Below are 19,950 nucleotides of genomic sequence, written 5' to 3'. Positions count from 1 at the left end.
AGTTTGGATTCGACATTAAGCGCAAGGCAACGGTTAGTGCATTCTTTCATTCTCTTTTGCTTTCATAAAGAAGTAAACCTTCAGTAGTTTCCTTTACAGTTGTTGCTGAGGTACTATCACCCTTAGAGTGGGATAGGGTCATCCGAGTCGGATACATTTCCCTACAACACCACTGAAAAATAAAAAAGAATAAGGACTCAGGTGAAAACCTCCATGAGGCACCTGAGTCCCATGTTTGGGTTGAAAACCCCGTGAGGCGAGCAAATGATGAAAAAAGAAAAAAAAAGGAAAAAAAAGGAAAAAAAAAAAAGAACAAGAAGAATAAGAAGATCCCTAGGTGAAAACCTTCCTTGAGGTGGCCAGGGAAAACATCTAGCGTGAAAACCTCTCTAAGGTAGCCTAGGTGTTTTTCAAAAAAACAAAAAGAAAAGAAAAAAAGGTATAATTGTTATTTGCAGGTGGACGAGAAAGACAGTCAAGGAGCAAAAAGATGATCCAAAGGGAACCCTGCCTCACACATACCCATCTCCTCCACTCCTTACCATGCATCCCTCCATCATTTCTATTGTGTTTCCACTCCATTGCTTCAGTTTATGCGAAGACTGTGTTTTCTATAGGATCCCTTGAAAACCTACAGGGTGATCCTGTAGGAATTACAGTGGCCCAAATAACCTACAGGAAGAAATCCGAGGGCACATGGAAGGTTTGTTAGGTCCTTAAAATTCATCCTAGACATCACCTAACACCTCACCTCGTCCATTATCATCATCCCTGCACTCACCATTCAAAACAAAAAGAGATCAGTGTCTGCCAGTTATGAAAAAAGAAAAAAAGGAAAAACAAAGGAGAGTAAGAGCATTACCTGAATGTCTGTTGCTCCACAGACACTCCTACTCCCTCTGTCCATTCATTTCACCATCCTCACAACCATAGCCAGTGACATGATTAAGGAATTATGAGGGACAAGCAGCTACGAGACATCCTATGGGAAATCCTATAGCAGCCTATCCCACAGAATGTTAATCATCAGCTACAGGTCTTCACTAGGATGATCCAGGAGCTCCAGAATAGCAGCAACATTAGATATTTAGTCACAGATACCTGCAAAGCCAAGAAACCATCAACAGATAGCAAGAGGAGGAAGAAGAATGACGATGCAACAAATAAACAACGTAGCACCTCTGATCTTCAACAACTGCAGCATGGAATCAAAACCATAGGTAAGTATCCCGCTCACTCACTCATTTGCATCATTTAATAAAAAATTGTAAGGGTTACGAGATAGTTGTTTATAAATGAAAAGGTGGCCAGTTAACTTGGCCACCATCGTTCAGTCATCACATGTAAAACTGGGTGTCCTCTCACACGTGGTTGCAGTCAACTAAAAGATAGAGGAGTAGGAAAAGTGTTTCAGGAAAAACTAGTGTCGATTCAAACTGCTAGTCCCACTAAGATGGGTAGCTATCTTAGAAACAAACAATCAAAGCAATTCGATATTTCCTTTAGGTGAAATAGATAAGAGGAAAGAAAAGAGTACCAACCTGGATCTTTCGCTTTGATCCTTGATTGATTTCTCTTTCCCTTGATAGAATTTGCTACTCTTCTCATACTTGTCCCACTTCAAAGAGTACCTGTAGAGTCAAAGTAACAAAAAACCATCAAAGCCTCTCTATCTAAAACACCATAAACAATGTAGAATCAGAAACACATTGACAATACAATTGCATTCATAAACAATAAGATTCACAAATACACGATTATATGGAGGAAGACTCAAAGAACTTTATTAATAGTAGAAGAGAGGATTACAACCCAGCTGTCTGATCCAGCATCATCCTCCTAGCATAGAAGCCCTCTTCACCTCATGAAAACCAAGATCACCCAACAATACAATGTCTCTTCTCACAGATAAACGAACAACACTTCCTTACAAATTACAAAATTCTAGCCTCTAGATCTCTCAGATGAGGGATCCATTTAAAGATGTCTTGCAAGGGTGTGAGTGAGCTTTGGGTTTTTGACTAGTGTCATTCCATTGATAGTTCTTTGTTCCACTTGGAGATTTCATTGATCTCTTACTCATCCCTGGGAGAATTCAGAGAGGCAAGTGTCACAGGAGAAGTTTCTGGAAGATTCCATGATCATCCACTTAGCAAACTGCCTCCGCCATTTGTCTATTCTCACTCATCTCACCCTACAGAAGGAAATTTCAGTATTCATCGCACATGTCTAGTGTGGCAACTAGTATGCATCGCACCTTGACCATGGAGTAGTCAGTATGGTCCAGTTTTGGCCAGATCTGAGTGGTTTTTCAGGTGGAACTTCTGGGAAATGATGTAATCAGTTGACCATGATCCTTTAGGGTATCAAAAAACACTTTTAGGGACTAAAGATCCCTTGGTTTGTGGACATATGAGTTTGGGGTTGCAGTGCCCAAATATGTCTATGACAGTTTCCCCCTAAAGCATGAGGTCGTAAATCTTCTGATGTCGAGTGAAATTCTTTATCACGATGATCTGAGGTATTCAAACTGGAAGGTGACCTATATAAGATACAATGAAATACATCATCATTATACTATTTTCATGATCTAGCTGAGGTAGACATTCCCATGCTCAGCTTCATAAATTCATTTTCATGTACATAGGACAGAGTGATTCTTCATATGAAGAGTCATCTTCTTTTGCTTAGATGACTATCAGTGTAGATTCTGTGCACATTTGATGTCTTGATGTTCCTAAATATATTGTAGCCTGGATGGATGAAACTAGATCCGGGGTCTTCAAACTCGTCCAATATTCACCCGATTGTACAAGTCAATCCATGTGAAAAGATGTTCTGAAGTCAAACATGGAAAGACATCGCCTGATTACCAGCCAAAAATGTAAGTTGTTAACAGGCGCGAGAGGAATCACCGATAATGATAATGACCCTCAAGGTACTACAATACAATTCACGTGGTGTGAATATATTAGCCAACATCAAACACCATGCAAAATCTTTTGGTCAAAGGTCATTGATGTAAACCTGTCGCCGGAACTGAGAAACTTGCCATTAAGGCATGCAAGCTTCAAAGTGTTGAAAGGGTTGTTTCTGAGTCAACTTCTTGGATAATGAGCTGATGTCGACAAGAAGTGACTTGTCATAGGAGGGCCCTGATGTATCCCACATCTATGACACGAAATGAAGCAAATCATTTTTTCTGGAGGTGAAAATGATTTGATAATATAAGTTTTAGGAATGGCGGTCATGAAAAATGAAGGGTGAAGGTATTGCAGTGGATGAGGCGTTTGCTGGATGGTGAATTCTCTAAATGACTTCTCTTGAACATGTCGGCGACAATGATATGGACTGGTAGCGTTAACCCCATGGATGGTACAGAAGACCAATGGTGATATTGTGAACGGAATAACCCAACCCGACTTAATCATGGTGATGGAGTGAAAGTGCCATGTTCAAGAGCGACCTGCTATCAATAAAATTCTTCAAGTTTTCTTCCCTTTTTCCCGAGTCATTGTTGACTAGTACCTCTTTATGTTTTTCAAGCTTGAGGAGGATAACATATGCTTGGTCTATAATTTCCCCTTCGAGCAAACCTGTCACTTTGCTTTTAGTGAGCCTAGCGTCAGTGAGACTCGTTCTTGTTTGGGTGGACAAGTTTGTTGCTATTGTTTTAATGAGTTTAGCTACAAATATAACTCGGTCCTCTTCTTTTTTACAGAGTTTGAAAAGGGACGAAAAGGAAACTCCAACAATCCTTTTTCGTAGCATAATCCCTTAAGTCTGAAAAAGTATAAAATAATATGAAAGGGATGACTTTTCGATCGCTTTAACAAGCCGAAAAAGACAAGTGCTCGTTTTTTTTTTTGATAATCCCTCAAGTACAAAAAGATTAAAATATATGGAAGGGATGGCATTCCCGTTACTTTAATGAGCTGGAAAGGCAAATGGCTTGACAATCTTTTTATATTTAACGAGTCTAAAAAGAGTTTAAAAGGGACTCGTTTTTGAGGAAGGAGTGGTAATTTCGGGTAGCAACTGGTTCCAGGTAAGTTTGGAACTTATCAAAACATGGCAGTGTAAAGAGGGTGGCAATCAGAATCACTCTTCGCAGCTATTCCTCAAAAGGGTAAACAATCAAGTGGAACTGTATGATCGACCAAATGAATGGAGGTGACGATAGGAACACATCCAAGGTTGAAAAGGGCTAATAGCAAGGCAATCACAAAGGTTATTTGCCAAAGGTGGTTTCATTTTTTAATGAGCTTCAACCAGGGGAAACTATGCTCAGTGGCAGGTTTATTTTTTAACGAGCTTGAACCTTGCAGGAACATTGCTCTTACCAGTCATTTGAATATGTCTCTTGGTAGATTTTTTTTCTTTTTTAATGAGCTTGAACACTACTATAACATGTGCTCATTTCCTTTTTATGTAGGCTAGAAACGACCAAGCTACAAAGCTAGAAAACTAAAAAGCTAAAGGGTTGAGAATGCTAAAAGGCTAAAAAAACCAAATTGGTCATTTTTCACTTACATATAAAGATTTGCATGCCCTCAGGTCTTTCCGAAAAGGAGAGTTCCCAGGCTACCATATGGAAGTTCCTGCGGTTACGCAAGATTTTTTCTGTCAGCAGACAAAAATGCCTTCCTTGGCTTTGTCCATCGAAATGGACGAAGGTGAATGGTGAGCTTCCAATCACATAACATACAAGGGAATACATGTTTCAGATCTATCACGTATACAACAAGGAAATGATTTTTCAATCCAATCATGTAACCTTTCAAGGAAATATCTATTTCAGACTGATCACATAACCTACAAGGGAATGTTTTTTCAGTCCAATCATATGACCTTCAAGAAAGTCTCTCCTTTCCTCTGGGTTCGCTTGCCGAAGTAGACTAGGGTGCATGCCCCCCTGAACTTCGTCACATTCACCGAACTACTTGCGGTAATTAGGTGGTTGGAATGAAGGTTGAAGAGACATTGTTGACGCAAAGAGACCATTTAGGGATAATGGTTTATTCATAGCTATGTTTGAACTAGAAAATGAAAGCTGGTCGACAAGTTGCACCGGTTGGCCTTCATGTGGAGAACACATCACTCGAAAGAGTGTGGAAACAATAGCTTCCATGCTATATATATAGTCATGTCCAAGGAGAAGATTGTAACCTAGTGGCCCTTGGACTACCATGATGCTCAAGTGAATGATTTCATTTTCAAAGTTATCGATAACTTTGGAAGGATCCCTAATGGTCGATTGGTTCCTTTGTTGAAGCCTAACAAATTTTGTTTTTCAGGCAAAAGCGATGGCGAACCAAGCACTTTCCAAGCAGTTGAGGAAAGGATACTCACTGAAGCCCCTTCATCTATGATAGTGCCAGACACGATCATTTTGTAAACTTGTACTATGATTCGGAATGGTACATTAGATGGAAGGTGGGGTTTTTCTAGTTGATTCCAATCAAAGAAGACAACTAGACTTCTCAGAGGAGGTAATAGATAAATGACCGGATAAATCTCATGAACTGGGGGGGTTTCATTCTATTATAAAGGAACAGGTGGATTGCCCCCAAGTTCATCAGACTCTATATCGACAAAAAGAATTTGAACAGTGTCGTTATCAGTCTCCTTGGAAATTGTAGCATCCAAAGGTGGTCCCTCTAAAGGCAAGACTGGGTTGACTGCAATATCGACTAGCTGACTTTGGTCTGGTATGGACTCAAAAGGTTTAATTTCAATGATAGGCAATTTGATCAAAAATTGAGTTATGTCAATCGGGTTTTCAACTAGCAAAGGACTTGGCAAGAGTTTCTTGTATCCAGGTGGAAGTTGCTGCAGTGAAGTAGGATGGTTATCCAAAATTCTTTTGGCTTCGTCTAGAAAAGGACAACAGTTAAGAGTATGATTACCTTCACATAACCCACAGGGAAATTTGACATGTCCATTAACTTTGTTTTCACTAGTTGATGGTATGCTGTCAAACTAATTGCTAGAGGTTGATGACGCCGAATGGTGCAAATAGGGAGACCATTCTCTCAAGATCGGCAGAATGCAAGGGCAATCTCAATGGTAGTGGTCTCCCTTGCAAATTATGCATGGAGACTTTGGTTTGGAAATTTTAGTGTGTGGATTTTCACCAGATCATGCATGGTTTCCTCCTTGTTTAGCTCGCTTCTTATTCTTCTCCTTCCCTTCCTTTCTCTTGTCAGCTACTTGGTTTCTAGTGTCACTAGTTTCACCAAGCGAAGAGGAAGAAGGGGAGGGAGAAACAAATGAAGTAGAAGGCGAAGGGGTAACTTCAGTATCATCTAGTTGCTGATTAGATTGTTGAGGAATTACGGTGTTTTGAATGACAGAGGTTGAGAAAAGCCACATTGGCAGGCCGATTGTGATTCCTGAAAGGGACAATGTAGCCATATACGGAGCACCAATATCTCCCCAAGAGGAGAAAGGACTAGGATTTCCCCCAAGAGGGATTCCTTGATTGGTGGAGTCCATTATCTCGACCTGAGATCAACGAAGGAACAGGGATGTTATTCCGATTTAAATAAATTTTAAAGAAACTTTGACACAACTTTCTTTTTCAATTTTTAAGAGGTGAGAAAAGCTAAACGTGACTCTATTCGCCTTCGAATTTTAATGAGCCTGAAGTGACAAGTGATCAGATGGAACTTTTCTTTTAAGGAGTCGAAAAGGAATGAAAGTGACTACTCTGGAAATCTAGACAAAGGGATTACCAAACCAATTGCAAAACTGCAAAATACACCTTGGTGATAAATGATAGAGAAATTACCAAGGACTTATGTATAGCAGTCAATCTTCCCGAATGCTGTGTTCAGTGCATTGTGATCGATATGGCGGCAGACAAAGCTTCCTAAGGATAAAGGATATCAGCCTATTGTTTTCTCCCAATATATACTTGACGGTATAGGGAGCACAAGTCTGTACTGGCATTTTTCATATCAAAGAGGAGGAATCACCCAACCTTTGATGAAAATGATAGTTACCAAGTTTTACGACGTTGGAACGCATCTCTAACCTAGATTTCTAGATGTGTTGCGTTAGGTTTCAAAGTGTTTTTATGTTCATTGAGATTTATTTTATAGTTGATCTTGCTTAGAAGTTTGTCTTTCAAGGTTCACCACGTGATGTAGATGGACAATTCCCAAATATGCAATCTAAAATGATAAACAATCGTTTATTTTCTTTTAGCAATGAAAATCCTAGCTACAAGGGAAAGAGGATTATGATTCTTTCAACATAAAGCAAAGAGCACACACTAAATGCACTTTCCTAAATCATATTCTGCATGCAGTCGAAATGCAAATCCACATGCATGTATTTGTTTTTCGTTTCCTTAATGTGTGAATGCCAAAAAGGAAAGCTAAGTATATATTTGAACTATTTTCTTTTAAAGTGACATTTTTAACAATTTATTTTCAAAATGAAAGGAAGACTAAGACGACAATTTTTTACTTCAATTTGAAAAATGCTTTCGACACTTCAAATAGTAATAACTAAAATCAAGTAAAATGACAAAAGTACAATCAACTATCTAGAAGAGGAAGACTTTACGACACTCTTCTTTTGATTCAAAATGATAATTATGACACTTGCATCAAAAACGACAGTTCAATTAAGCCACTCTTGACAAAGGAAGATTGTAAATGATTTAGAAATACACAAAAAAATTACAATTCCTAACTAATGGAGGCTGAAATATGTGAAGGAAGAAGGTTTCAGCAAGAAGATACTAATCGTGAACAACAAAACTACTGAATAAAGCTCAAAATCAGGAGGAAAAACCAACTTTCAAAGAGAGAAACAGTATCAGTCAATCACCGCACCTAAAACACAGGGAAACAAGGATGCATCTCACTTGATAAACGATTGTTTATCAATCTAAAATGATAAACAATCATTTATTTTCTTTTAGCAATGAAAATCCTAGCTACAACGGGAAGAGGATTATGATTCTTTCAACATAAAGCAAAGAGCACACACTAAATGCAGTTTCCTAAATCATATTCTGCATGCAGTCAAAATGCAAATGCACATGCATGTATTTGTTTTTCGTTTCCTTAATGTGTGAATGCCAAAAATGAAAGCTAAGTATAGATATGAACTATTTTCTTTTAAAGTGACATTTTTAACAATTTCTTTTCAAAATGAAAGGAATACTATGACGACAATTTTTTATTTCAATTTGAAAAATGCTTTCAACACTTCAAATAGTAATAACTTAAATCAAGTACAATGACAAAAGTACAATCAACTATCTAGAAGAGGAAGACTTTATGACACTCTTCTTTTGATTCAAAATGATAATTATGACACTTGCATAAAAAACGACAGTTCAATTAAGCCACTCTTGACAAAGGAAGATTGTAAATGATTTACAAATACACAAAAAAAATTACAATTCCTAACTAATGGAGGCTGAAATATGTGAAGGAAGAAGGTTTCAACAAGAAGATACTGATCGTGAACAACAAAACCACTGAATAAAGCTCAAGATCAGGAGGAAAAAACTAGCTTTCAAAGAGAGAAACAGTATCACTCAATCATCGCACCTAAAACACAGGGAAACAGGGATGCATCTCACTTGCAACACATGGGAGGTGTGAAGCATAGAGGTTGCCCAGTTACAGACAGTGCAATGGACTAGGGAGCGAAACTAAGTTTGGTTTTTTCTCAAGATTTGCAGCTAAGTTCAGTGATTTAGGTTGAATTATGATGGACAATAAAAGCAAAGTATAGCAGTATGATCTTATGAGGTTATTGAGCTACACAAGGGCACTTAGAATGCTTGTAAGTTGGATGCTAAGTTCATAAACCAACCCAGAGGTTGACTGAAGCAACATTCTTCTACTTCCCAATTGCATAGCAAAGGCATTTCGAAGGATAGCTGGCTAACTTCAGGCTCCGTCTGTAGTTTATAAAGCAAACAATAAACAAAAAAAAACAAACTATTTGTTACCCAGCGAAGTCGCCATTTTGCTTCAGGTAAAACTAGTGTGGATTCGAACTGTTAGTCCCACCGAGATGGGTAGCTATCTTAGAAACAAACAATCAAAGCAATTCGAGATTTTCTTTACATGTAATAGATAAGAGGGAAGAAAAGAGGGCCAACCTGGATCTTTCGCTTTGATCCTTGCTTGATTTCTCTTTCCCTTGATAGAATTTGCCACTTTTCTCCTACTTGTCCTGCTTCAAAGAGTACCTGTAGAGTCAAAGTAATAGAAAACCATTAAATCATCTCTATCTAAAACACCATAAACAATGCAGAATCAGAAACACATTGACCATACGATTGCATTCATAAACAATAAGATTCACAAATACATGATTATATGGAGGAAAACTCAATCTAGCATCATCCTCCCAGCATAGAAGCCCTCTTCACCTCATGAAAAGAAAGATCACCCATAAATACAATGTCTCTTCTCATAGATAAACCAACAACGCTTCCTTACAAATTACAAAATTCCAGCCTCTAGACCTCTCAGATGAGGGATCCATTTAAAGATGTCTTGCAAGGGTGTGAGGTAGCTCTGGGTTTTCGATTAGTGTCATTCCACTGTGTTGTGGCCATCAACAACCCCACTTCTTATTTAGTTTTCTCACTAATACTAAATAAGTGGGGATCCTTATCCATAAAATTTAAAAAAATAAATTAGGACTTGTATTTCCTTTTTGAATAAATCTTACTATCACAAACTTAGGAGAATACCCGAAAAATATAAAAAGACTTAAGTTTTATGATAAGTTCGAACAAAACCATTCACTCAATAAAAAGCGTCGCATTGCAATGCAAAAAGGTAATAGATGCTTTCCTACAAACAGAATCCTAAGATTGTGAAATCACGATGCAAGATCACATACTAAAGAAATTCATTGCATCGCAGTTTTCATGTGCTTCAAGTATCACTTAAAGTGAAATACCTCAAACCGCTGATATGAGGTGGCACGTCTCACAAATCGCATTTCGCACAAAACATATTGTAATGGATGATTGCCACATGTAACAGATCAGTGATACTGCGATTTGCGATATTGCGATCTGCGATATTGTGAAGCAAAATGAAAAATCACCTTATTGCAGATCTGCAGGGCACGTCGTTTGAAAAATCTTTTCCATAAACCAATGCCCAGTTATGCGCGTTAATGTTAATTTAATGGGTTAGTTGGCAATCATTAATGAAATATGGTTTTGATTTGGTCGAAGAGCCACTTCATGTAAGCTGATATATTTTATATGATTTCGGCATTTAAAGCTTTCCCGTCACCTTTTTCTTATCATTACTCTTTCCTCATTTGCAAATTGCAGGGGCGAAAAGAAGAAAGGTATACATAGCAGTGTTCAGAATATTATGGGAAAGAAAGGAAAGGCTTCGAGTTCTAAAGAAAAAGAAGTGATGCCCTTATACACAGACATCACCTGTAACAGAGATGTTGGCGTTACTACTTGGGAAGGCATGCACAGTCTACTCGAGGAAGAAAACCCTAGAGTAGTGGAAGTTATAGCTACTACAGACTCACACGGATCATCTGAGGCATCGATTACAGAACTAGCATGCTCGTTCTTACACAAGATAGTGGCGAGGCCCAAGATTCTTCCATACACGGACATGGTCAAATGTGTACTGATAACACTAAGATAACAGACCGACAGTTTAAAGACTCAGAGCTAACAACTCATGGAGTCATTCTTTCCACAAAATTTAAGGTTTATGTTCTCTAAAAAAAAAACCGCGCAAGAGGCAAAAAATAGCACCAGGGAAGCCCGAATCAAGAAACGAAGGTAGTTTCTGATGCGCGATTAGTGCCTAGTGCTAATCGCGCATTACCAGGAAAAACCTCTTGAAAAGGAAAGCCTCAAATCACTTAGTTGCCTGTAAGCCCGGAAAATTGTAGGAAAAAGTGCTAAAGGAGAAAGGAAAAACCCGAGCTTTAAAAACCAGTGGTATTTATTAGGGATATCTTCAAGTGGTATGTAGATTTCTACCACATAAAAAACACCTACATATGAGCTGGAGACAAAAGGCTCAAGAAGAGAAGAATCCATCAAAAGGTTAACCAAGTTAAATTGGGATTCTTACTGGCAGTACTTGGTTAAACCACATAGTCAGTGCATGACTCTCAAGTGTCTCACTAATTCCGCCGAGAAGATGGCGTCAGCACTTGTCAATTCTATTTTCGCAGGATAACTAAAGTTGGAGGTCGGCTAAGCAACTCTCCTCAAGCCAATGCTGGATGCTTGCGAGTACAAAGATCAGATACATAGATAGTTAATTGCTAGTTTTACTTTTAGATTCAGTTTTAATTTTAGTTTTGCTTTATTTTTGCCTGAAGTGAGGACGCTCATTTAAACCGCCTCCTATATTTTTGTAATAAACTATTTTTAGATTTAGCTAGTAGTATTTAAACCGTTCTCATGCATTTAGAGAAGGGTCCTAAAATTTATCAAAAGCTTGTCCTCAGAACATGCACTTCTGCACCCTCCGAGGAGGTTTTGATGAATGAATGGAACAAGATTTAATGACATCTATGTTTAATATCTGCTACTGAAATTGAACTTTTGTACTCTTAGTAGATTTTGAGTGAAGAAGAAGATAGATCATTATCGTCGGAGCTCATGAGTAGAACTCGTTATAAATGGTACTTTTATCTCTTAAAAATTCCTGCTTATGTGTTAAGGTGATATTCCTGTTTAGTTATTTATGTATGAATGCTTGAATTCTTGAGTTATCATTTGGCACTTCTGTACGGTGATAGCCATTTATTTATGATTAATATATGAGTGACTTATTATGCGAGATGTTTTCATAACTGTTCGACTAACTTTTTATACGAAACAATTCATCTTTATTGAATTCTTTTCTTATAGCAATTGAATGATCTTTATTACCAATTGTTGTAGAAACTATTTTAGATTGCATAATTGAAAGATTAAATCCTAGGTTAGTTTTAGAATTAGATATTTTTGTTCATTAGAATACAATTGCATGCTGTTGAATTAGATTTAGAATAAAAGCATTTTACTTAGAACTTATTAGAAAGGAAATATCAATTCTCAACACACACACACATGAATTGGGAAACTGGTCCCATATCCCTAGTTGGACCCACTATACCAAACAGAAAAGGAGCTGCTAACCAAGGCCTAGACCTGGTGGGTATCCCCCTTGTTGTAGACCCAATTTTTGCGGCTTCAATGCACTGATAGTTCTTGGTTCCACTTGGATATTTCATTAATCTCTTACTAATCCTTGGGTGAATTCAGAGAGGCAAGCGTCACAGGAGAAGTTTCTAGAAGATTCCATGATCATCCACTTAGAAAAATGTCTCTGCCATTTGTCTATTCTTGCTCATCGCACCCTACAGAAGGCCATTTTAGTATGCATCGCAGCTGGATAGTGTGGCAGCCAGTATGCATCACACCTTGACCATGGAGCAGTCAGTATGGTCCAGTTTTGGCCAGTTCTGAGTGGGTTTTCAGGTGGAAATTCTAGGAAATTATGTAATCAGTTGACCATGATCCTTTAGGGTATGAAACAACACTTAGGGACTAAAGAGCCCTTTGTTTATGGACATATGAGTTTCAGGTTACAATGCCCAAATATGTCTATAACAACAAGAAGTGGTTAACTATTCATCTACAAGGTGGAAGCTGATTACAAGGAGTGAGAAATGATGAGGTGTTAGTGGGGACCAACGGTCCAAAAATGGCAATGTACCTCTGCTTCCATCACACCACCTAACCCTAAAACACCATAAAGGGAAATAAAACATCGTTTGCATGCATTCATGCATTTCACCTCCTCGAAACTCCCTCACTCAAGTCGCTCTCATAACTATGGCCACCCACCAGAAGTAAGGATCCATCGTTTTGCAAGAGAATTTCTACAAGAGCATGCACATGAATTCCTACAAGAAGAGTTTATAGGATACAGTCTACAAGATCAGTCTACAGGATACACAGAGGCAGTCTATAGGATATTTAGAGGAGAGTTCAAGAAGGGATATCACGGGAATTGTCCAATGCCACCATTCTAAAGAGGTAGGCTATAAAAATCCATCCCCATTGACAAGAAAATGAATTAGAAATGCTCTAAAATCTAGTGAATTTAGCAACTGTGGGAGGTGAATTACATAGACAGTAAACTCTATTTTCCTCCTAAATTTAAGAATTTTGTGCCAACCCTCTCATTTTCTCCGCAAGCCTCACAAGCAAAATGATAGAAGGGTTTAATAGGAGAGAACCCACAAACACTATGAGGATACACAACACCCCCAAGTTCTTGAAATCTTTACAAGACACAAATGGATGGGGTTTTTCAAAAAATTTGCAGGGTATGATGATGAGGTGGCTCAAGAATTTTCTCATTCCCTCACTCCACATAGCAGAATCCATGCGACTATTTTAGTTGGAGGCCTCACTATAGATCTCAGCCTAGAGCTCATCAATAGGGTCACCACACTTCCCCTAGGAATTCCATGGAGAAAAGAAGACAAAGGAGACAATCAAGTGGAAAAAAGGAAATTCTTTTTAGAAGGCGAAGAACCCACAAAGGACAAAAATGGAGTAAGGAGGGACAATCTGCCATACCCATGGAGTGAGGTAGGCTACCAACTCATCTAATATATCTCATGTGAGGGTAGATATAGTATTGTTTATGGCTACCATTTCAAGATCCTTGAAGAATTAAGATTTGGGGTAGAACACCAGTTTAGAAAAGACTCAACATACCCTATTTCTTGATGCAATCACTCATAGACTTGAGAAACAAAGTAAATGAAGGGAATTCCCAACAATTGGTTCACGATGGGATGATCAAGATCCTCATTGAGGATGCCCTCCAAAACCTCAGAAACCATATAACGTGGTCGGTCTTCAGAGACTTGCCAGCAGAGGATGACATCAAAACCCTCACTTATGATGTTAGTCCCTCTGTTAGTGAGGAGGAGGCAAAACAAGAAGAAGAAGATACAGAGCTAGATAGGGATGAGATGGATGAAGAAGAAACTGATACAGAGGAACATGATGAAGCAAAAGAAGAAGAGGGAGAAGAGAAGGAGGATGATGATGGAATAGAGGAGGAAACTAAGGAAGAAACTAATGAATATGAGAAATAACAACAAGAGGAATGAGATACGAAAAATAGAGAGAAAGAAGGCATTGAAATAGAAAGGGATGAACACAAAGAGGAGTCACCTAGGGTGTCCCGAGAGGCTACTGAGAGGGAGGAAACAACTGCCCTCACTACTCTCAGCACCCCAGTCAAGCAAAAAGGGAAAAGAAGGAGGCAAGCCCCACTATATTTCAGAATAAGAAAGAGCACAAGAATCAAACAAGGGAAGCCAAAAGTATCAACAAAAATTCCAATTGAGATTGAAGATTCCCTTACACTAAGGGACAGAGAGGCAGTAATGAGATACCAACTTGAGAGGGAAAATGCATAGCTGAAAGGACAACGGTAGGAAAGGGTGAACCAACTAGCATGTATGGTCTATCTCTCCTTGGAGGCCATGCAGAGTAGGATGCTGGCTAAATCCTATGCTCTTTACCTCAAAGAATAGTGGCTACAGTTTTAGATTAAAACACTATCACAAAGGGGCACCATGCCATTTCAAGACTACACACAGTTCATTGATCTTTGTGATCAAAGTACACTAGAGGATAGGGCCAAAATGGCTGAGTTTTACTTGCACAACATGGCCCTCACAAACATGAATGTTTGGGACCCTAATGCCAAGCTAGGAGATCTACAATTAATGGCTTTGGCATCATGGATCAACCATGAGGAGTCAAGGGCCGAAGAGATGAAAAAAATATTGTCCAGAGAGCAAAATGAGCCTCTTTTCATCAGAGCTGAACAATCAAATCCCATGGCCATAATCAGCACCCATAATTTGATTGCAAATGATCCTCAGCTAGCGCCTAGATATCTTTCTACCCAAGAGCAAGCAATTCCACATTTTGACGATATGTTTAGGGTACTAGGAGATGACAATATATATGCCTGCCTAAAGAGGTGGAACACACTGCCACACAGCTTGAATATCATGGAATATCACTCCACTCAAAGGTTGAGAGAGGCACTCAATACGACACCTATGTATAAGGAATCAATGCAAAGGTTGAAGGTCAATTGGATAGGCCTAAGACTTATTGTACCACTACTCCTAGGGATGCTAGAAGGGAGAAAAGTAGAAGAGGAAGAGAGGTAGTGAGAAGAAGTAGAAAAGAAAGAAGGCTTTTATGAACAAGAAGAAGAGACCACAGCAGAGGCATGGGATGTCAGAGAGGCTACTAGAGCCATGAAGGACATGGACATTGACTAAGTTTTTCAGAGGATAAGCAACACTTTCAGTACGGGGGTGATAATGAGCCTCATCATTGGGTAATTATATGAGCCTTAATTCGCTTCCTAGCCCAGTCAAGCCAACTATTCTCACAACTTATTGCATATTTTTGATTATATTTTGTTTATGAGATGAGTTAGAGTTGGATATTTTTCTTTGTGGTCTAATGTGCATTTAATGCATGATTAAAGGATAAAAGAAAGGAATTTTGGCAAAGATCTCGGTCAAAACTCGAATGGGACAAGGGAGAGGAATTATAGGAGGTAGATCGTCCTCATTTACTACACCTCCACTGGAATATTCCTCCATCAGCTCGGAGTGCAAACAGCGAAATCATGAGGACTAGAAGGGAGTGGAGCAAGTGAAAGACAAAGCACCAGTTTATCTCAATTTTGGGAGCCAAGCCTCCCTAATTTTAAGGATTTTTTTGGAGATTTCAGATGTATAAGTAGAGAGGCCTAGGAGCTTAGTAGGATTCACATTTTTTATTGTAATACGCTACTCTATTTTCGAGCTGGAGGACTTGTGACATTGTTTTTATGTAATCCATTGTTTTGATAATAAGAATGAGTTTTGTTTTGAGCCAACACTAAGTTAGTTCAGAGGGATAAAGCTCTTGTGTTAGGGCCCAACCCTAGCATCCAAGGCTTCTCTTTATTGTACATGTATGTTAGCATAGATTCATAATTTGATTGTTCATTTTCTTAAGTAGTTGCATTTCCATTACCGAAGTGTAGATTAGACTGGTTGTATGTTAGTTTACTTCCATTTGTGCCTTGTTTCAGTTAGCAGATTAGCAAGGATAAAAAGGATCACCACAAGGTTGTCAGCAGGTGTCTCGGCCTCACTTCCTCCCTTTGGGACCATGACTTGAGGAAGAGACCCTTCGACAGCCCCAAAAATACAAATTTCTAGTTCTTGCATGAGCTTTGGAGTTTGTTGTCTTGATTCAGCATGTGGTTCGTTTCATTGTCATCTTTTTCCATTACTTTATTTTTGCAATAAGATCTCACTCCTGTTCTCATTTCCTTCAACACTTTCTTCATGCATAATATGGGCAATTGATTCATGTCTTTTTAGTTTATGAAGATGTATCGTGTTGCATAGTTCTTGAAAGACACACATGTTTTAAGAATTGCAGGTACTTCAAGTGGAGGTCTAGACTTCATCACCAACATCCATCTTCCACCTCATCAACCTTAACCATCTCTTGTTCCACCATCACCCTCACTAGTTTTTTTGTCCTTTTTCATTGAAATCCCCGTAGACACATTGAGTGAATCTAGGCATCTTTTCATTTGGATGTCAACTCCTGAGTGTTCCTAGACCATCTAACACCTTGTCCCACACAGCACACACCTTTTTCCAGCTTCCCAACACCCCACAAGTAGCTCTTGGCTGTATCCTATAGGTTTCCTATAATTCCTACAGGATCATCCTGTTGGTTTTTCCTGAAACCGCCTGCTTTGATGCCGAATTGATGGGGATCCTCTAGGAAGTCATAAAAGCCTCCTAGGACCCTTCCATGCCATCCAATCACTCCATAAGCCTTTTATCCATCCTCAACCACCTTCCATCCACATGTCACATCCATAAGAACAATTAAATTGCATGCTTGATTCTACCAAAAAACCCAAAAAACTGAAAACATATTTAATTTAGTTTTCTTTCTCACACATTAGTATGGTTTGATGCTCTTTACTTTTGTAACTTAGATAGCAGCATTAGCTTAGTGTTGATTTAGCAATTCTGCTTAGCATAGCTATTTAAATGGTTAATTAGGATATGGTGTCATTTAGCACTACATGTTCTTTTCCTCATTACTGCAATAGAGTAGCTCTCTTACAATAGATTTTCTCTTCTTCCATCAAAGAATCAAGCTTCTTCTAACTCTATAGAAGTATGGATTGGAACCCTTGGGGTGTCTCATCGGATGAATAGTGACAACAAGCAGGGCCTTCACTTTTACTTGCGCATATAGCACTATCACCTCCAAGTTTGTACGAACCCCAGGTTGATAAGTAAAGCTTGTAGCCCAGGAGTTGCAGCAACCTTGCTAAAATACTGGTGCTCATCAATTTGAACCCCAAATAGGATTAGCTCATAATTGGTTACTGGAATTTGATTATTAATGAAAACTTGACTTGCTTAGTTTTAACTCTAGCGAACACACCATGGCTATGATCTTATTGAATAATAATCCCACTATTTATCTACTTCGTTTTTCTCCAAATGAGAACTTGTTTTAACTTTGTTACTTATGAGAAATCTATGGAATCTGGGTAATTCAACAAATATCTGGATAAATGTGATGACTTGGGCTTTTTTCTAGTCATAGGCCTTCCTGGAATTGATACTAAAAGGGTTATAATTTTCTAATCATTCAAATGTGTACCTATTCTCTGTCTGTTGACTGTATGGTTACTATATTAATTTTCTTACTTCGAGAATCTGGTTAGTTATGTTTGGTCCCTATATATGAATGTATGTGATATGTACTCCAAAAGAATATTTATTTCTTTGAATAAAAGAACATTTAGAAGCTTATTACAGTTCTTATATTTGTAACAATTGTTTACTTAGGATACTTGTCCTTCAAGTTGTCCTTTTCTAAGGTTGTTAGGTTATATCCACATAGGACATTTGTAAAGAGTATGGGTGTATTGTAATTGAATTTTATTTTATGTTCATGTTACAAAGTTCATGCAGTAAATTATAGGTGTAACTTATTTTATCCTTAGGTTTTTAACTACTGATACACCATTTTGATGCTCTAGTCTACTTCAACCAAGGATTCAGGTCCTTGAGATATATCTATAGACTCCAGATTTAAGGAAGAATGGTAAAATAGTCATGTTTTATTGTATGTCGAAACTTTTCTTTATATATATATATATATATATATATATATATATATATATATATATATATATATATATTGATTTCTTTTCCACTAAGTAAACACACATTTAACACCACTCTTCTCCATAGCTAAATTTTGTTTTCTTTTATATACATAGGTCGTACCTTTCTCGAATAAAAAATTTTTTAGACACTGGTACAATAATAAAATATTCTCCTCTATATTTTTTTTCTTCCTACCACTGATTTCATAATTTCGTGATTCTACTTTGGGACTATAAACTAATTATTTTTCAATCAAAGTAATTATAGAATTCTAGCTAAATAATATTATAACCTTCTTTCCTATGCATGCACTAGATGAATTCATACCATTACCAGTACATATAAAGAAAAGAATTAACCAGAAAAGTAAACGAGAGTGTATGCATGTTCATACCATGTGCATTCATTCCATTACTCTACTATTTACGGATAATCTATTATTCATCAATAATAAAACATAAACAAATTTTCTAATCATATTCATTGTTGGAAACACACTCAAGAAGTCGTTCATTCCTCATGACCATGAACTACCTCTGTTAATTCCCCATGAGCTAATATCATCCTGACACTAGAATCAACAACCTCGTTGATTCCTTGGTGGTTTATTCTATAACTTTCCTTCCCAACATATTTTTGCAGCACCCCTCTTTTGGGTCTACCAACCATTTTTCCGAGGCCCCTTTTTTTTGTTTTTTCGAAAAAGGTCCTTTCCTTTTTCTTTAAAACCTTACAGTGTGTCCTTCAACACTTTATTTCACCTAGACTTAGTATCTTTCTCCAACCAAGTGATTTAATATGATCTTTATCTCACATCATATTAAATCCATTTTTTTCTAATTATTTTATCCTATGGATTTTTAGGATATGTTTAGGGAAGATTCATTTATTACTTAACTGCAAACAATTGTTTCCAACTTGCAATCAAATCTTCTAAATCTAGTGCTCTTTTCCTGAGTTTTTTCCAACATTTTCATCTATTAATAATAATTAATTAATTACATCATAATAATTAAATCTATTCCATCATCACCACAATTTAAACATGGCTTCCACAACCATCGAGTCTAAAAATAGTCCATGTCTAAAATAGTGATAATTAACTTAGGAAACAAAGGGGTGTTACATCTTCCCCCCGTTTTTATTCAACACAGTCCTCAGTGTTGGATGTAAAATTATTTTCCTTCTGGAACAGTGCTGGAGGGGCTCCCACATTTTTTTTTCCATCTCTTAAGTAGCCTTCTTGGTTGTAAAGTGCTTCCATTGCACTTTAACCTCAGCGATGGATCGACTCTAGGTAAGATCTCTTTTTGATCTAATATGTGAAGTGGTTCTTCTAGGAAATCTCCTTCTGGTTCAACCTTTATCAAATTCCAATAAATTACATGAGAATTATCATTGACATAATCTTTTAATAAAGATACATGAAAAACATTATCTAGTTTTATGTGGTTAGGCAATGCTAGTTGATATGCTACTAGTCTAACCCTCTCCAAAATTTCAAAAGGTCCACATAACCCTGGTGCTAATTTAACACAAGTCACCATCCTCAAAGTGGTTTTCCTTGGTTTAACTCTTATGTGTACATGCCCCTCAACCTTAAATTCCTTGTGAGTTCTCTTTTGGTCACCATAACTATTCTATGTATCTTATGAAATTTTTAAGTTTTGTCTA

The sequence above is a fragment of the Pinus tabuliformis genome, chromosome 3_2 (assembly GCF_031772625.1).
Source record: "Pinus tabuliformis cultivar Carrire ecotype Pingquan chromosome 3_2, CPIR1, whole genome shotgun sequence".
NCBI lineage: Eukaryota > Viridiplantae > Streptophyta > Pinopsida > Pinales > Pinaceae > Pinus > Pinus tabuliformis.
Note: the sequence above shows the minus strand (reverse complement) of the source record.